Here is a 16,318-nt window from a genome sequence, read left to right as displayed (position 1 = left end):
TTGAGCTCTTGAACATGTCTCCTTTAAGTGCAGCTCAACCTACAAAACAAATTTTCAATTTTTCTTAATAGGTACCCATACTTTGATGGGTTCTTGGAGGTTAGTTTCAACATAGGATCCTTTTGGAACCCAAATTCTTCTTATTTTCTGCATGCTTCTTTTTCTATAGTAGTCATAGGATAAATGTCCAATTCTATCACAAATATAACATGTAAATGATGCATTAACAGAATTTTCTTTGAAGTATGTGTCTCTTTTTGAAGTTTCATTTTTCAAACTTTTAAGTGCAACATTTTCTTCACTTACCTTTTGTAAGGCTTTAGTTTTGTTTTCCAACTCCAATTTTAGAGTTTCAAAATCTGTTTTTGAATGTTCCAATTCAATTTGCAGAAAAATTTTTTGTTCAAAAACAAAGTTGAAATCATGTTTTATCTTTTGCAAATCAGTCTCAAGAGATGCAGTTTTTCTTTTCAGGTTTTTATATTTTGAAACAAGTTTTTCAAACTCATTATAGAGAGATTCATATTCTTCTTGCAGTTCATCAATAGAAATATCACAAGGGGTTGAAGATACCTTGGATTCATCATCATCCCTTGCCATCAAACACAGGTTTGCTCTTTCTTTAGCTTTTTCTTTTTCAATATTTGATCTTGAAGTATCACCGTCTGACCATGTTGCAGCCACCTTTGCCTTCTTTGATTTTCTCTTTTTCTTTGGCCTTTCTTCCTTTTGCATCTTTGTTTCTACATATAACTCTTCTAATTTTTGTCAAATTTCCTTGGCACTTTTGCACATGGACACTTTATCATATTCTCTATAATCAAGTGTACAAATGAGAGTGTGCTTGGCCTTAGAGTTGATTTGTGCTCTCCTCATTTCAGCTTTTGTCCATTTATTTCTATCTTTAGGAGTTTTCTTACCATTGACTGAATTTTTAATCATTGGAATGAAAGTACCATTGGTAATGACATCCCACATCTCATAATCATAAGCCCTAACATAAGTTGACATTATAATACTCCAATATGAATAGTTAGAGTCATCAAATAGAGGTGGTCTGTTTGTTGATTGTCCCTCAACAACTATGGATTTTTGTTGAGCCATTTGGATCCTCCCAAAGGATGTTAAGCCTTAATAACAAGGAAGTAGCTCTGATACCACTTGTTGGTCCCAATAATATGTGCTAGAGGGGGGTGAATATCACAATTTGGCTCTTTTAAATATTGTCTCAAAGTCTAGACAAGTACGAGACAAATGAAGAAAAGAAAATGAAACAAAAACAGAGTAAAAAGACAGCAGAATTTATAGTGGTTCGGTCAAGACCTACATCCACTACCTTGATTATCCAACCAAGGATTTTCCCAACAAATCCACTAAGATATGGTGAAATTCACAAGTTTTCACTAAGCTTTACAATGGCTTTTCAAGGCTCAGCCAAAACCTTTTACACTAGTTTTTCACGGGCTAAACTAAAACCCAAAGTGGTTTTTCCAAGGCTCAACCACAACCTACAACAATCAAGCTATCCCAAGCTTAAATCCCCTTAGAGTGACTTCCTCACTCTAAGAATACAAGAAGAGTAGTAAAAGAAAGTAACTATAAAAATATTCAGTGATATACTATGGTAATCAAATACTTACATTTAGATCATCCAAAATAATATCACCCATTGTCAACTCATAGTGACATCATCAATCAAAATATGCATATATTGTTTATACTATGAATCTTAGTGATTTACATCACGCATACACATACACAGGCAAAAGACTCTTGACTACCAGTGAGTGACTCTGGGTGAAGGTACAACTACTAAATTCCATGGTACCTACTAAAAAGACAAATATACGTCGACACCTCAATCTAGGTCCCAACTACCTCCGACTTTGAAAACATGAAGTTTAAAAGAGTGAGTATAAACCTACTGAGTGAACATAGGAAGGGAACAAGCAAACGATACGGAAAGTTGTAGAAAACATGATGCACTTATGTTAAAACAATGCAATTTAGCTTAATTTCTTGTAAAGCCCCGTAATTCAACCTTTGGTTATTTAATCCCTTAGAGTGAAGGATCTATGATCAACAACAAAGTTGAAAAGAGTGAAAACTATAGCAAACATCCAAGCAAGACAGAGAGTTTCTCGTTGCATTAAAAATCAATTTGGAAGCAATTAACAATTTCAACATACAACATTCAATGCAATCACATAATATTTTCTCTAACATTTCTATGGTATGCGTAAACATGTATACAACCACCGGCTCATTAGCTCATGTGCACTCCCACACCGCACATAGCTGGAATCACCCGTCATCACCAGCATGTGCACTCCCACACCACACACGCGGGGTTACAATTATCACACAATATTATCATTCAAAGCATAACATATATATATATATATCATCAAAATGTAGGAACACATGGGTTCATCACATTACACATTTTACAACATAAAACGTTTCATCAAGGGCTTGTTCCCAGGCATGATTTAGAGAAAAAAAAAGTCAAATATAATCATTTAAGTGCTTCATATCAACACATATGTATTTCCCAAAAATAATTTAATGCAAGTTCACTCACTTGTCCTTGTTGATTCTTTTGATTGACTCTAACTTCAACTAATACTCTAAATGGACATGTGGAGCCTCTTTGGAACCTATCACACACAATATAACCATAAAAAATATAATAGCCCAAAAAACTAATTACTAGTCATCTTTAACAACTTAAAATCAACTTTAACTCATTTCTCACCTTGGTGGACTTGTAGTTGAATTTTCTTAGTGAGGATTAAAAATGAAAACTCCTTCAAGAGTTTTCAAGCTAATTTGAAGAGTTTCCCTCTCTAAAAATGTTCAACTAGTGAGAGAAAGTGTAGATAAAAAATTTTTTTGAGGGTTGCTGTTGAATTTTTTTCTCACGCAAGTGCACATATTGCAAAGATAATATAGAGATGAGTAGAGTGTCGATCCCACAAAGAATTGAATTAATCCTTACAGTTAACTACTAAAATTAACACATTTTAATTTTATCTAAACAAATAAAATTAAAAAAAAATTTAAATTAATAAACTAATAACTAAAACCAATATATCAGTAAATTTTACTTTACTAAATGTAAATGACTACCAGACCTAAGATTATGATATCCCTCAATGCTTTATTTGATTATTCTCTTTCTCTCTCTCTCTCTCTCTCTCTCTCTCTTAACTTAGTTTAATGGATTAAGTTGCTAACCTAGAGTCCTAAATTATTTACAAGTCTCTGTCGAGTTTCTTATAAAAATATATCTCCCAATTAATTTACTATATGTTTATGCAAATTAAATTGAAGAAAGATTCATTAAGTTTGTGCTCTAATCCTGGCTACGTACTACTTAAAAGTGTATGTCTACCTTATATGCAAATCAAACCACCTAATCAACTAAGTGTATTCAATCATACATTATTTTATTCAAGGTCTACCTAAATCTCCTTCGTCAAAGTTTAACTTAGGTTTCCAATTCAATCTAATTGGTGATCAGGCAATTAGAAGCATTAAGAACAGAATAAAATAAACAACTTAAATCCATCAAACAAAAGTAAAAAAGAAATAAATAATTCAGACTATATATTGAGTTCAATCATAATCTTAGATTAACAATTCAATTCCCCATCAAGTCACACATCATCATTGAATAAAATATAAGCATTAAAACAAAACCAAGAAAATAGGAGAATAAAAGAAAATATAGAAAAACTCCAGAATTGTATTCTTGATCTTCAAATCTCCTTAAATTCTGCAAATTCTTCTTAGCTTCAATGACTTTGTAGCTTGACTCTCAAATGTTAATATGGTGTTTCTTCCTTCTCTTCAAGTCCTTCGAAAGGTTATTTTTATAAGCTTTGAAGTTAGGCCAAGTTGGGTGAAAAAAGAAGTCAATTTCAGCTGGGATTTTCTCTCATACTATGTAAGTCGTAGCTTTGCCAAATTAATTAACAGAAATCATAATTGCTCTAGGACTACTACAATATCTCAATTTCGAAAAGATTTTTGACCATTTTACAAGTTGAACTTGGTGAACTAATAAACATAAAAGTTCTATATCTTTTTCTTAGCTTTCCAATGGTCTAAGAATCGCTTCATTTGGAGCTTTGTAGAGAAATATATGGCCAAAATACTGAAACATATGCATTAGAAGTCTACCCCTCGAAATTGCTCTCTTTTTTTTACTAAAATTTTTCTTTCAAACACCTACAAAAGTATAAATAAATCATTAACAACCTATCTTAACCACATTAGCACCAAATTAAATATAAAATTAACCAAGATTAGAGTAACTCACCTAAAATAACTAATTTAAAATAATTAAATAAAACTTACTAATTTCTATGCATTATTACAAAAAACCTAACCAAATTATTATCAAAATTAAGCCTAAATAACTCTATATCATAGAGTTATCACACCCTTAAACTTAAGATTTTGCTAGTCCTTGAGCAAAACATAAAAAAGAACCTAACTTACGAAAATCAAATTTAGTTAATGAAAAATAAATATAGTTATTACTACTACTACTATTACTACTAATACTACTAGAGATAAAGTGGACCAACCCAATGATTCTTTATAATTTCATCAAAAGTATGTCTATCAATCATTAACCTCAAGAAAAATAGAAGTCTCATTGAAATTCATGTTTCAATTCTAATGCAAGCACATTCTCGAATGGATTTCCGTGTGTGTGTGAAATCTTTTACCAAGAATATCATGACATTCGGATGAGTTTATGCCAACACAAATTTCAAATTAGTACTAGATTTTCATAGGTTTACTTTTCATCTCTCTCCACTAATGTAGACCAATACAAAGCTAGGGATCAATAGGACTTTATAAATCTTGTAATGTATGGCTAGGGTCAAGGTATGATAAAGGATATTAATGTGGCTCAAATCACCCTAACCACATAATTATTCTAGGATCTATATATAGAGCTCTATTTTCCTTCTCCTAGTACACCTTTTCTTCCACATTTGAACTTTTTCTTTCATCCAACAGTTTTTTTTTTCACAATTTCACACCCCTAAACTTATTTTCTTTGTATTGTAGGTAGTGGGGTTACTTTTCATATTTTGAACTTTTTTTCTTTTTTTTTTTTCTTTCACATCAACATCACCTTTCCACCTTTTTCAACATTTAACTCAATTTATATTTCCTAAAACAATATACATGCTTAGGAGTGAAGGTTGTAAAATTGAAAAATTTATTTTAAGGCTAAGCTCGATATTATGTAGTTAAACAAAGAAAAGGAAATTAGGCTCAAAAGGGGTATACTAGGGATAAAAATTTAACAAGGTTGGCTTTTTAGGTTCAAACGGTCCAAAGATGACCTAGATCATCTCCCTAACTAAGTATTGCCTAGGATTTCACCTCGAGAGAAAATCAAGTAAATTCTAGAATTCATTACATAATCTAAAATTTACATCAATATAAACCTTCTCTAAATATTCATAATAATTCAAAGTAAAAGATATAGTGCTCAAAATTGTGGAAATCACATCCTAACAATAATACTTAACAAAAAAAAAAAATAGCATGAATCCAAACAAACACCTTATTCACCAAAAGTTAAGAATTTAAGACAACTAGTTATCATCATTGGATAAAAAAAATTCATTGAAAAAAAATTAGCACAAGTTTACTCTAGATTCCTAAAATTCAACAAAATTTAAATTCTTTTACCAACTAATCCTAAATTATTTATAAATCTAGATAAACATGCACATAAAATTAAATTTAAAACTTCACAAAATATTCACCATTAGAAAAATAAATTCATCCCCCCAAACTTAAACTAAACATTGTCCTCAATGTTAGAAAAAATAAAGGAAAGGTAAAGACTACTCCCCTGATGATCGGATGGAATTTTTAGAAGCTCTAATCCTCCTCTTTATTGTTATCATCTTCATTGTAACTTGGAGGATTTTTTTTTACAGCAAAAATAAAAAATAAATAAATAATTAATTAATGTAGAGAAATAAAATAAATAATAAATAAAATTAACTAAAAAGAAAATAAATAAAAAAGAGTTTTTGTTAGGTAATGGGTAAATGGGTTAGTGGGTAAGTGGGTAATGGGTAGTTCAAAAAAAAAATTTTGGGTTTGGTTAGTGGGCTGCTGTCACGACCCGATACTCCCATCGAGCCAGTGACAACTACCGCGGTGTCCCGGTAGACACTCATTGCCCGGAATATCAACCTGAAACCTTGTAAGGCTTTACTATCAGTTTCTCATTTCCCTTGTGAGCAACCATTATCAAATATCGTGTTCTAAAAGATTTTAAACTATTTCCAACTAAAAACAAATAAAATATTAATTTTCGTCTCATAAGGGTATTTTGATCATTTTTTTCAAAAATTTCGAAACTGGCTAAAACGTGATATACAAGTACAAAACACATAATTCATATTCAAAATGAGTTTAAAAGTCTAAAATCTTCATTTAAAACGAAATTATGGTTATTTGAATATAATAAAAAAATAAAATAAATATTAAGTAAAATATTCTATTTTTGTAAAACCCGACCCTACAAATACATGTCATGACATACATGCATTGAGTAACATGTTATTACACTAGAAAAGCACCTAAGAATAGATTGTTAAGACGAAACCCGATATTGTACCTAACGGTACACTTAAATTGATTTAACCTCGAACTAGTTCAAATAGGAATTGTAGGATGAAATTTAATATTTTATAGTCCAGGAATGACTAAAAATGATTGTTCGGAGTTCGAGGGTTCATTTGGGGTAAAATTAGAAATTTTGATATTCAAGGGCAAAATCGTCATTTTGCCACCTAAGATAATAATTTGATCATGGAGTGAAATTTTTGACCAAGATTAACTATTTGGAGTATAATTTAATGATAGGAAGTGAAAAAGTTTAATTCTGGTGATTTTTGGAGTGTAGGGGCAAAATCGTAATGTTGCCACCCACGGACAAAATTTGAGATTTTGAGAGAATTTAGATCAAATTTGACAAATTGGAGAATGGTATGAGTATAAGGGATGAAAAATATGTCTATGGGCAATTTTACAGTTTTTTGGGCAAAAATGTAATTTTTCACTTTTACGGGGGCAAAAGTGTAAATTTCAAAAATTACTCCACCGAGACTTTGGATGAGTGTGAGAATTTTATCTAAGCTATGAATATATGAGACAAGTGTATGGTGAAAATTTGGAAACAAATGGATAAAATTTTAAAAATGGGCCAATGGGAAAGTGACATGTGGTATTTTTTAATGATATAATATTATTTTAATGAAAAATCAGCCCATTTAAACCCAAATTTTAAGTGCTGGCCGGCCATAAGGAAGAACAAGAGAGGAAATAGAGAGGAAAGGAAGAAAAAAAGAAAAACCAAAGAGAAACAAGAAAATTCAAAGGGAAATTCACTATTTTCGACCGTTTACGAGTCTAACGGTAAGATTTTTCGATTTTAGCTTGATTTCTACCTTTCCTATGCCTTTATTTCCGTTTAGCATGCTTGAGGAGAGAGATCAAAAAGTGATATCAAGGTCTGGACGAAATTCTAGGGGAGAGAAATTGAAATTTTTAGGTTTTGATTTTTAGTTAAATTGATAGTTTTAGTTAGTTAAATGTGTTTAGAAATTAAATTGGGCAAAAAATCATTAAATTTTCACAATACCCACTCTTGGCTGGATGCTCAATGCTGTACAATGATGATGAATTGATTTATCTAAGGGAAATGAAGAGAAAATGATGAAAAATGATTAAACGTGATAGAAAAACAAAGTAGAAAATTAACCGAGTTAATGTCCCATTTTTGGCCGAATTTTCCAAGGAAGGGAGTGAGCTGATTTTGTTATTTTTAGAAGGTTATTGGCTGATATTTAATGGTTAGAAATGTTGGAGAGAGAATGGGATGATTTAGAGCTAAAATGGAGCGCGTTAGCAATTTATCGGGCAAAGTGCCAAAAATAGGTTAATACCGCGTTTAAGCCATTTTAGGCTATTGCATTTCATACCATGCATTAGTATAGGATTTAAGTTAATTATATAGTGATTTAGCATCAATGTGATGAATTGTGTAAATTTTTGTAATGTGTCAAGGAGGAGAGCCTTTCGGAAAAGGCAAAGATGTCGTACCCGACGAGTAGTGATCGGGGCGCTTAGAAAGCTTTTAGTTTGTACAAACGGTGAGTAAACTTATTATTATTGTAAATTATCTAGAGTTTATTTTTAAGTGCCCTTTATGTATTTTATGAAATGAAAACGAGATTTTTGATGTTTTAGGAATAAATGTGATAAATAAAAATATATTGTATTGATTATGAAATTGAGTAATTGGAGGCTGCAAATTGACTTGAAAAATATATATTTTCCTAGGAATGGCTTATGAGAAATGAGTATATGTGGCTATATTTTGTGAGTGCATTTGGGAAATTTATGTAAGTTGATTTTACTATGCAGGCTGGATAAATAAATAAAAGCCACGTTATACTGTCGAAATTTTATTAAAATTGGTGGGTTAGTCACTGCAGTGACGGGTTTCCGTGGACTACCTATTAGAGGAGCACGGTAAACCCAGTTATATAGTTACTCCGGTTGTAGAGGCGAGGAGGGTAACTCCTGGGGTAGTATTAGATCTCACTTCACGTCGAACCCCCACGTGAATGTGTAACTCGGCCAACGCCAAGGAACGGCTGGTTTTAAAAAAAAAATGTGTTTCACGTGTGAATATTTTAACACCCTTGGCGGACTCGGTTAGATGCCTCGGCCAAGGTATCCCCGAGGATTAATTTTGGCTTGAGCCTTGTTTTAATAAAAGACATAAGCCTTAACAACTGTTTTGGTAAATTACAAATATTTTATGGTTTAAGAAACAAATTGAAAACATTATGAAATGGGTTGAAATTTGTTGTTTAAACTTGCCTCCATTTTACTTGCCTTTAGATATTTATGATAATGTCTGTTTACTCATTGGGATTGCAAAATCTCACCCAACTCCTTTCCACCCATTTCAGGTTCAGTATAGACTGTAGATAGCTGATCTCATCGAGGACTACCATTGGATCTGCATTTTCCAAACCGTAGGTTTACAGTCCTCTTTACTTTTGTTTATTCGGGGGCTCTCTTGTTATTGTAAATTAAATTAAATATTTTGGCTTATTGTATTTCAGTATGTATAAATTTATTTAGCTTTTACGTTATAAAAATTATTCAGTATAACTCTATAAATATTGTTTTATAAGAAAATAGAATATTTTCCTTAATATTTCTTTTATTTTCTTATTATAGTCAAATAACCGTAATTTCGTTTTAAATGAAGATTTTAGACTTTTAAACTCATTTTGAATATGAATTATGTGTTTTGTACTTGTATATTACGTTTTAGCCAGTTTCAAAATTTTTGAGAAAAAAATGACCAAAATACCCCTGTGTGGCGAAAATTTTATTTTGATTATTTTTGATCTAAAATAGTGTATATTCTCTAAAAACTAGATATTTAACAACGATTGCTCACAGGAAAGGAAAGAAACTGATATGTAAGCCTTGCGGGGTTCCGGTTGGCGTTCCGGATAATGAGTGTCAATCAGGAACGTTGCGGCGATTGTCATGGGCCTGAGGGAGGTTCCGGGTCGTGATAATTTTCTTATAAAACAATATTTATAGAGTTATATGTGAATAATTTTTATAGCGTAAAAGCTAAATAAATTTATACATACTGTAATACAGTAAGCCAAAATATTTAATTTAATTTACAATAACAAGAGGGCTCCCGAATAAACAAAAGTAAAGAGGATTGTGAACCTACGGTTTGGAAAATGTAGATCCAACGGTAGTCCTTGATGAGATCAGCTATCTACAGTCTATACTGAACCTGAAATGGGTGGAAAGGAGGGTGGTGAGATTATAAATCTCAATGAGTAAACAGACATCATCATAAATATCTAGAGTTGAGTACATGGAGACAATAAAGTAAATAATCATAAACTAGGTTATAGCATTAGAACACATTTCGTTCAAAATACGTAAAGAGGCTTATGAATTTCATAAAAACTAGGCTTGTGCCATAAATCCATTCTTAGGGACACCTTGGCCGAGGCATCCTATCGAGGCCATCAAGGCTATTAAAATTCACATTTCACATAAATCATGTTTTTGTTTTGAAAACATAGCCATTCCTTGGCGTTGGCTGAGTTTCACCTCACGTGGTGGTTTGGCGTGAAGTGAACCCTAAGCTTTACCCCAGGAGATACCCTACGCGCCTCTCCGTTTGAGGTAAAAATATAATGGGGTTTACAGTGCCCCTCTAAAAGGCTGGTCCACAAAAACCCCATACTGTAGTGATTAATTAATATATATAATCCACCATACAATAAAACTCAATAACATGATATGACAATTTTGTAATTCGCAGTCTTTCAAGGCAATCAAACAATTCGCATTTCAATACAATTGCCAACTAGCCAATCATGCCCGATTTATCATAAGCCAATCAATTTAAACAATCAAATTGCCACAATTAACAATCTCCGTGTACTTTATTTTTCAAAATCACTATTAATTTCAAATAATTTATAATTTAATTTCATTGAAACACATTTAATCATAAAACATGAAAATTTACCTTTTTAAATTCCTTTTTCCATAAAATTCATGAAATCATCTAAAAACCACCCTAGATAATTAAAATGACAGTAAGTTTACTCACAATGTCTAGAATGTAAACTTTCGAAGCACTCTATCTACTGGTCCTCGGATACAATTTTCTTGCCTTTATCGGAGGACTCACCACCTTTTTCACTTGTTTTCCTTGATTTTCCACACTTTTTCTCTTGAAATTCCTCACCTAGGGTTTGTTCTTCCTTTCTTTCCCTCTCTTCCTTGCTTGGCCGAATATTTGGAGAATAATGGTATGATTTATGCTGATTTTTAAGTTAAATATTAAATTGTCCTAAGCTTGACACATGGCATTTTCTTATTGGTCCATTTTTAAAAGTTTAAAAATTCAAACATTTTCTGTCCACCACATGATTAGTCAAAGGTCAAAAATGAAGATAAGGGAAGACCATGTGCTGGAAAATATCCTAGTGGTGGAAAATTATAATTTTGGCCCTAGAGTGGCAAAATTACCATTTTACCCCTATACTCCAAATTATACCAAAATTAAAATTTTTCACTTCTATACCTCAAATCATACTCCAATAAGTCAAATTATACTCCAATAAGTCAAATGGGGACAAATAAATCTTTTTTAAAATTACCATTTTGTCCTCAAGTGGCAAATAACCATTTTACCCCTAGATAGTGAAAATTCCGGTTTGACTCCAAATTGATCCTCAAACTCCGAATTACCATTTTGAGTCATCCTTGGACTGTGACGATCTTAATCTCACCTTAAAATTCCTATTTGATCTAGTTCGAGGATTAATTCAACTTTGTTGTACCTCTAGGTACAATACTGACTTTTGTAAATTTTTCAAGACTCTCCTAGCATGCAATCACGCTATCATCACATGTATGTCATGGATAGTATTTTATAAGCTTGGGCTTTACAGCTGCCCAATGTTTGGCAGCCCACAAAAAAAAGGAAAAAATAGGTTACGGGGAGTGGGTAGCAATTGGCAGCCCACTTAAAAGAGTGGGGGCCCCGTTTATGTTTTTTTTTTTTTTAGAACGTGCCGTGGCTTCTAGCTTAGTGGGTCGCAGCTCCAGTCCTTTTGTATCTGGGAAGCCGCAGCTTCCCATAATGGGAGTCGAGGCTTACCACCTTTTTTTTTTTTTTTAATTTTTTTTTATGGAGCGGTGGCTCACGTTCTTTACACCCTGCGAAGCCGCGACTTCCAATAATGGGAGCCGCAGCTTACCACTTTTTTTTTTGAATTTTTTTAGTTTTTTTTTAATTTTTTAAAATTTTTTTTATGAACTTGAATAAAATAAAAAAAGGTGTTAATAATTTAATAATTAAATAAATAAAAGAAAGTAAGTTAGAGTGCTTGGGTTGTTTCCTAAGAACCGCTTATTTATAGTCATTAGCTTGACTATGGTACCCCCTTCTGCATTACTTTATACGGCTCGAGGTTTTCTTTATTGACCTTGACTGCTCCAGTAAGTCCACCATAAATCTCGATAACATCATAAGGATGAATTTTTTTTACCTTAACCTTGTTCCCCCACTATGGTCTAAGATTCCATGGCAAAAGATGGACTTGGGTATCAGAAAATACTACTCGCTGTTCAACAACAAATCAAGATAGCTGGAAAGTGGTGGTGGTTTTGTCTCAAGAATTGGCGCCTTCTTTGTTGAAGGTGGTGGAATAAGCCTACCTTTAACCTCATTGAGTAAATCACTTTGTAGCAACTATTTGTATAGGGATACTGAGTTGCATTTAACAAATTAAATACCACTTCCTGCTCTCCAACTCTAAATGTTATTTTGCCATTCTTCACATCAATAAGTGCTCCAACTGTAGCTAAGAATGGTCTTCCCAAAATAAAAGGAATTTCAACATCATCTTCAATCTTGAGCACAATGAAGTCGACCTGAATGTATAAATGCCCAACTTCAAGCAAAACATCATCTATAATCCCAACTGGGTGCCTGATTGTTCTGTCTGCTAATTGCAAGGTAACTATAGTAGGTTGTATCTCTTGAAATCCAAGTTTCCTGGCAATAGATAAAGGCATTATTGAAACACTAGCACCTAAATCACATAAAGCTTTAGAAATTTTAAAACTACCAATAGTGCATGGAATAGAAAAACTCCTTGGATTTTTAAGCTTTGGTGGAAGCTTATTCTGAATTATAGCATTGCACTCTTCAGTAAGTGCAACTGTCTCAACTCTTCTAATTTTCTCTTTTTGGTTAGGATGTCTTTCAAGAATTTAAGATAACTTGGCATTTGTTCTAAAGCTTTAGCAAAAGGAATATTAATGTGCAGTTTTTTAAATACCTCAAGAAATCTTTGGAATTGTTTGTCAAGTTTTTGCTTTTGAAAACATTGAGGAAAAGGTGGTGGAGGTGTGGGGGCAGATTGTGATTTTTCTTTTGAATTTTCAGCAGATTTTTCAACCATAATTTCTTTTTCAACATCTTTTTCAATTTCTTTCTCATCAGATGGAATTGAAATATTGGGATTTAATGCTTGATTACTTACCTCTTTACGTACCTCTTTTCCATTGTGGAGAGTGATTGCCATGCAATGTTCCTTACCTTCTCTTTTTGGGTTGGGTTCAGTATCACTTGGTAAGGTACCTTGAGGTCTAGTATTTAAAGCACTGGCAAGTTAGCTTACTTGTATCTCAAGATTTCTAATTGAAGTTGCTTGATTTTGAATGGAGGCATCAGTCCTTATCATAAATGCATCAGTCTTTGTTATGAATGCATCAGTCTTTGTCATGAATTACATGAACATATCCTCCATTGAAGGCTTTTTTTCTGGCATAGGGTCTCTAGATGGAAATCCAGGGGGAAAGTTTGACTTAGCCATTGATGAGGACCCTTGGTTGTTATTCCATGAAAAATTAGGATGATTCCTCCAACCAGAATTATAAGTGTTGGAATAGGGATTATTCTGTTGCATATTTCCAACAAATTGACAAGACTCAGAATAAATGGGACAATTGTCATTGGAATGTCCTTCCCCACAAAATTTACATGTCATAAAGGAGTTCTGAACAACATTAACACTCAGTTTATCTATTTTCTTTGCGAGAGAGGCCAATTGTATAGAAACAGTGTTTATCACATCTAATTCATGAATTCTAGCAATTTTTCTTGTACCCAATCTTTCAGATGGCCATTGATAATTATTAGAAGCTGTCTCTTCTAGCAAATCATAAGCCTCATCAATGGATTTACTCATAAGTGCACCTCCAGCGGCAGCATCAATAGTAGTTCTAAAAGGTCTCAGCAAACCATTATAGAAAGTCTGAACTTGCAGCCATTTAGGTAATCCATGGTGAGGACATCTTCTCATCAAATCCTTATACCTATCCCAAGCCTCATATAGTGATTCAGAATCAAATTGCATGAAAGAAGTGATATCATTATGCATCTTTGCTGACTTTGCAGGTGGAAAGAATTTTGCTAAGAATTTTTGAGCCAAATCATCCCAAGTATTAATGGAACCAGCAGGAAGCGAATTTAACCAACTCTTTATGTAATCCTGATTGTCATTTCAACAATCATTCCTAAAGTCACATTTCGTAATTCTCAACTATAAAAATATTCAGTGATATACTATGGAAATCAAATACTTACATTTAGATCATCCAAAATAATATCACTCATTGTCAACTCAAAGTGACATCATTAATCAAAATATACATATATTGTTTATACTATGAATCTTAGTGATTTACATCACGCGTACGCATACACAGGCAAAAGACTCTTGACTACCAGTGGAGTGACTCTGGGTGAAGGTACAACTACTGAATGCCATGGTACCTACCAAAAAGACAAATATACGTGGACACCTCAATCTAGGTCCCAACTGCCTCCGACTCTAAAAACATGAAGTTTAAAAGAGTGAGTATAAACCTAGTGAGTGAACATAGGAACGGAACAAGCAAACGATATGGAAAGTTGTAGAAAACATGATGCACTTATGTTAAAAACAATGCAATTTAGCTTAATTTCTTGTAAAGCCCGTAATTCAACCTTTGGTTATTTAATCCCTTAGAATGAAGGATCTATGATCAACAACGAAGTTGAAAAGAGTGAAAACTATAGCAAATATCCAAGCAAGACAAGCAAGATAGAGAGTTTCTCATTGCATTGAAAATCAATTTGGAAGCAATTAACAATTTCAACATACAACATTCATTAAAATCACATAATATTTTCTCTCACATTTCTATGGTATGTGTAAACAACCACCGGCTCATCAGCTCATGTGCACTCCCACACCGCACATAGCTGGAATCATCATCCACCGGTCATCAGCTCATGTGCACTCCCACACCGCACATAGTTGGAATCACCCGTCATCACCGGCATGTGCACTCCCACACCGCACACGTGGGGTTACAATTATTCACACAATATTATCATTCAAAGCATAACATATATATATCATCAGAATGTAGGAATACATTGGTTCATCACATTACACATTTTACAACATAAAACGTTTCATCAAGGGCTTGTTCCCAAGCATGATTTAGAGAAAAAAAAAGTCAAATATAATCATTTAAGTGCTTCATCTCAACACATATGTATTTCTCAAAAATAATTTAATGCAAGTTCACTCACTTGTCCTTGTTGATTCTTTTGATTGACTTTAACTTCAACTAATGTCTAAATGGACATGTGGAGCCTCTTTGGAACCTATCACACACAATATAACCATAAAAAATATAATAGTCCACAAATCTAATTATTAGCCATCTTTAACAACTTAAAATCAACCTTAACTCATTTCTCACCTTGGTAGACTTGTAGTTGAATTTTCTTAGTGAGGATTAAAACGGGAAAACTCCTTCAAGAGTTTTCAAGCTAATTTGAAGAGTTTCCCTTTCTAAAAATGCAGACGAAAAATTTTTTTTGAGGGTTGTTGTTGTTGAATTTTCTACTCATGCAAGTGTATGTATTGCAAAGATAATATAGAGATGAGTAGAGTGTCAATCCCATAGAGAATTGAATTAATCCTTACAGTTAACTACTAAAATTAACACACTTTAATTTATCTAAACAAAAAAAATTAAAAGCAAATTTTAAATTAATAAACTAATAACTAAAACTAATATATCAGCAAATTTTACTTTACTAAATGTAAATGCCTACCAGATCTAAGATTATGATATCCTTCAATACTTTATCTGATTATTGTCTCTCTCTCTCTCTCTCTTAACTTAGTTTAATGGATTAAGTTGCTAAATTAGAGTCCTAAATTATTTACACGTGTCTGTCGAGTTTCTTATAAAAATATCTCTCCCAATTAATTTACTATATGTTTATGCAAATTAAATTGAAGAAAGATTCATTAAGTTTGTGCTCTAATCCTGGCTACATACGGCTTATAAATGTATGTCTACCCTATATGCAAATCAAACCACCTAATCAACTAAGTGTATTCGATCATACGCTATTTTATTCAAGGTTTACCTAAATCTCCTTCGTCAAGATTTAACTTAGGTTTCCAATTCAATCTAATTGGTGATCAGGCATTTAGAAGCATTAAGAACATAATAAAATAAACAACTTAAATCCATCAAATATAAATAAAAGAGAGATAAATAATTCAGACTATATATTGAGTTCAATCATAATCTTAGATTAACAATTTAGTTCCCCATCAAG

General features: G+C 32.6%; 1 non-coding gene across 1 annotated transcript; it reads left to right on the top strand.

Moving 5' to 3' along the window:
- Positions 1-13,965: 13,965 nt before the first annotated feature.
- Positions 13,966-14,071, top strand: LOC148763629 (small nucleolar RNA R71). The gene has a single exon (XR_016025581.1). It is a non-coding gene; the product is annotated as a small nucleolar RNA R71 (small nucleolar RNA).
- Positions 14,072-16,318: the final 2,247 nt, after the last annotated feature.

The sequence above is a fragment of the Theobroma cacao genome, chromosome 3, assembly GCF_053813885.1.
Source record: "Theobroma cacao isolate CCN51 chromosome 3, ASM5381388v1, whole genome shotgun sequence".
NCBI lineage: Eukaryota > Viridiplantae > Streptophyta > Magnoliopsida > Malvales > Malvaceae > Theobroma > Theobroma cacao.
This window is presented reverse-complemented; position numbering and strand designations above follow the sequence as displayed.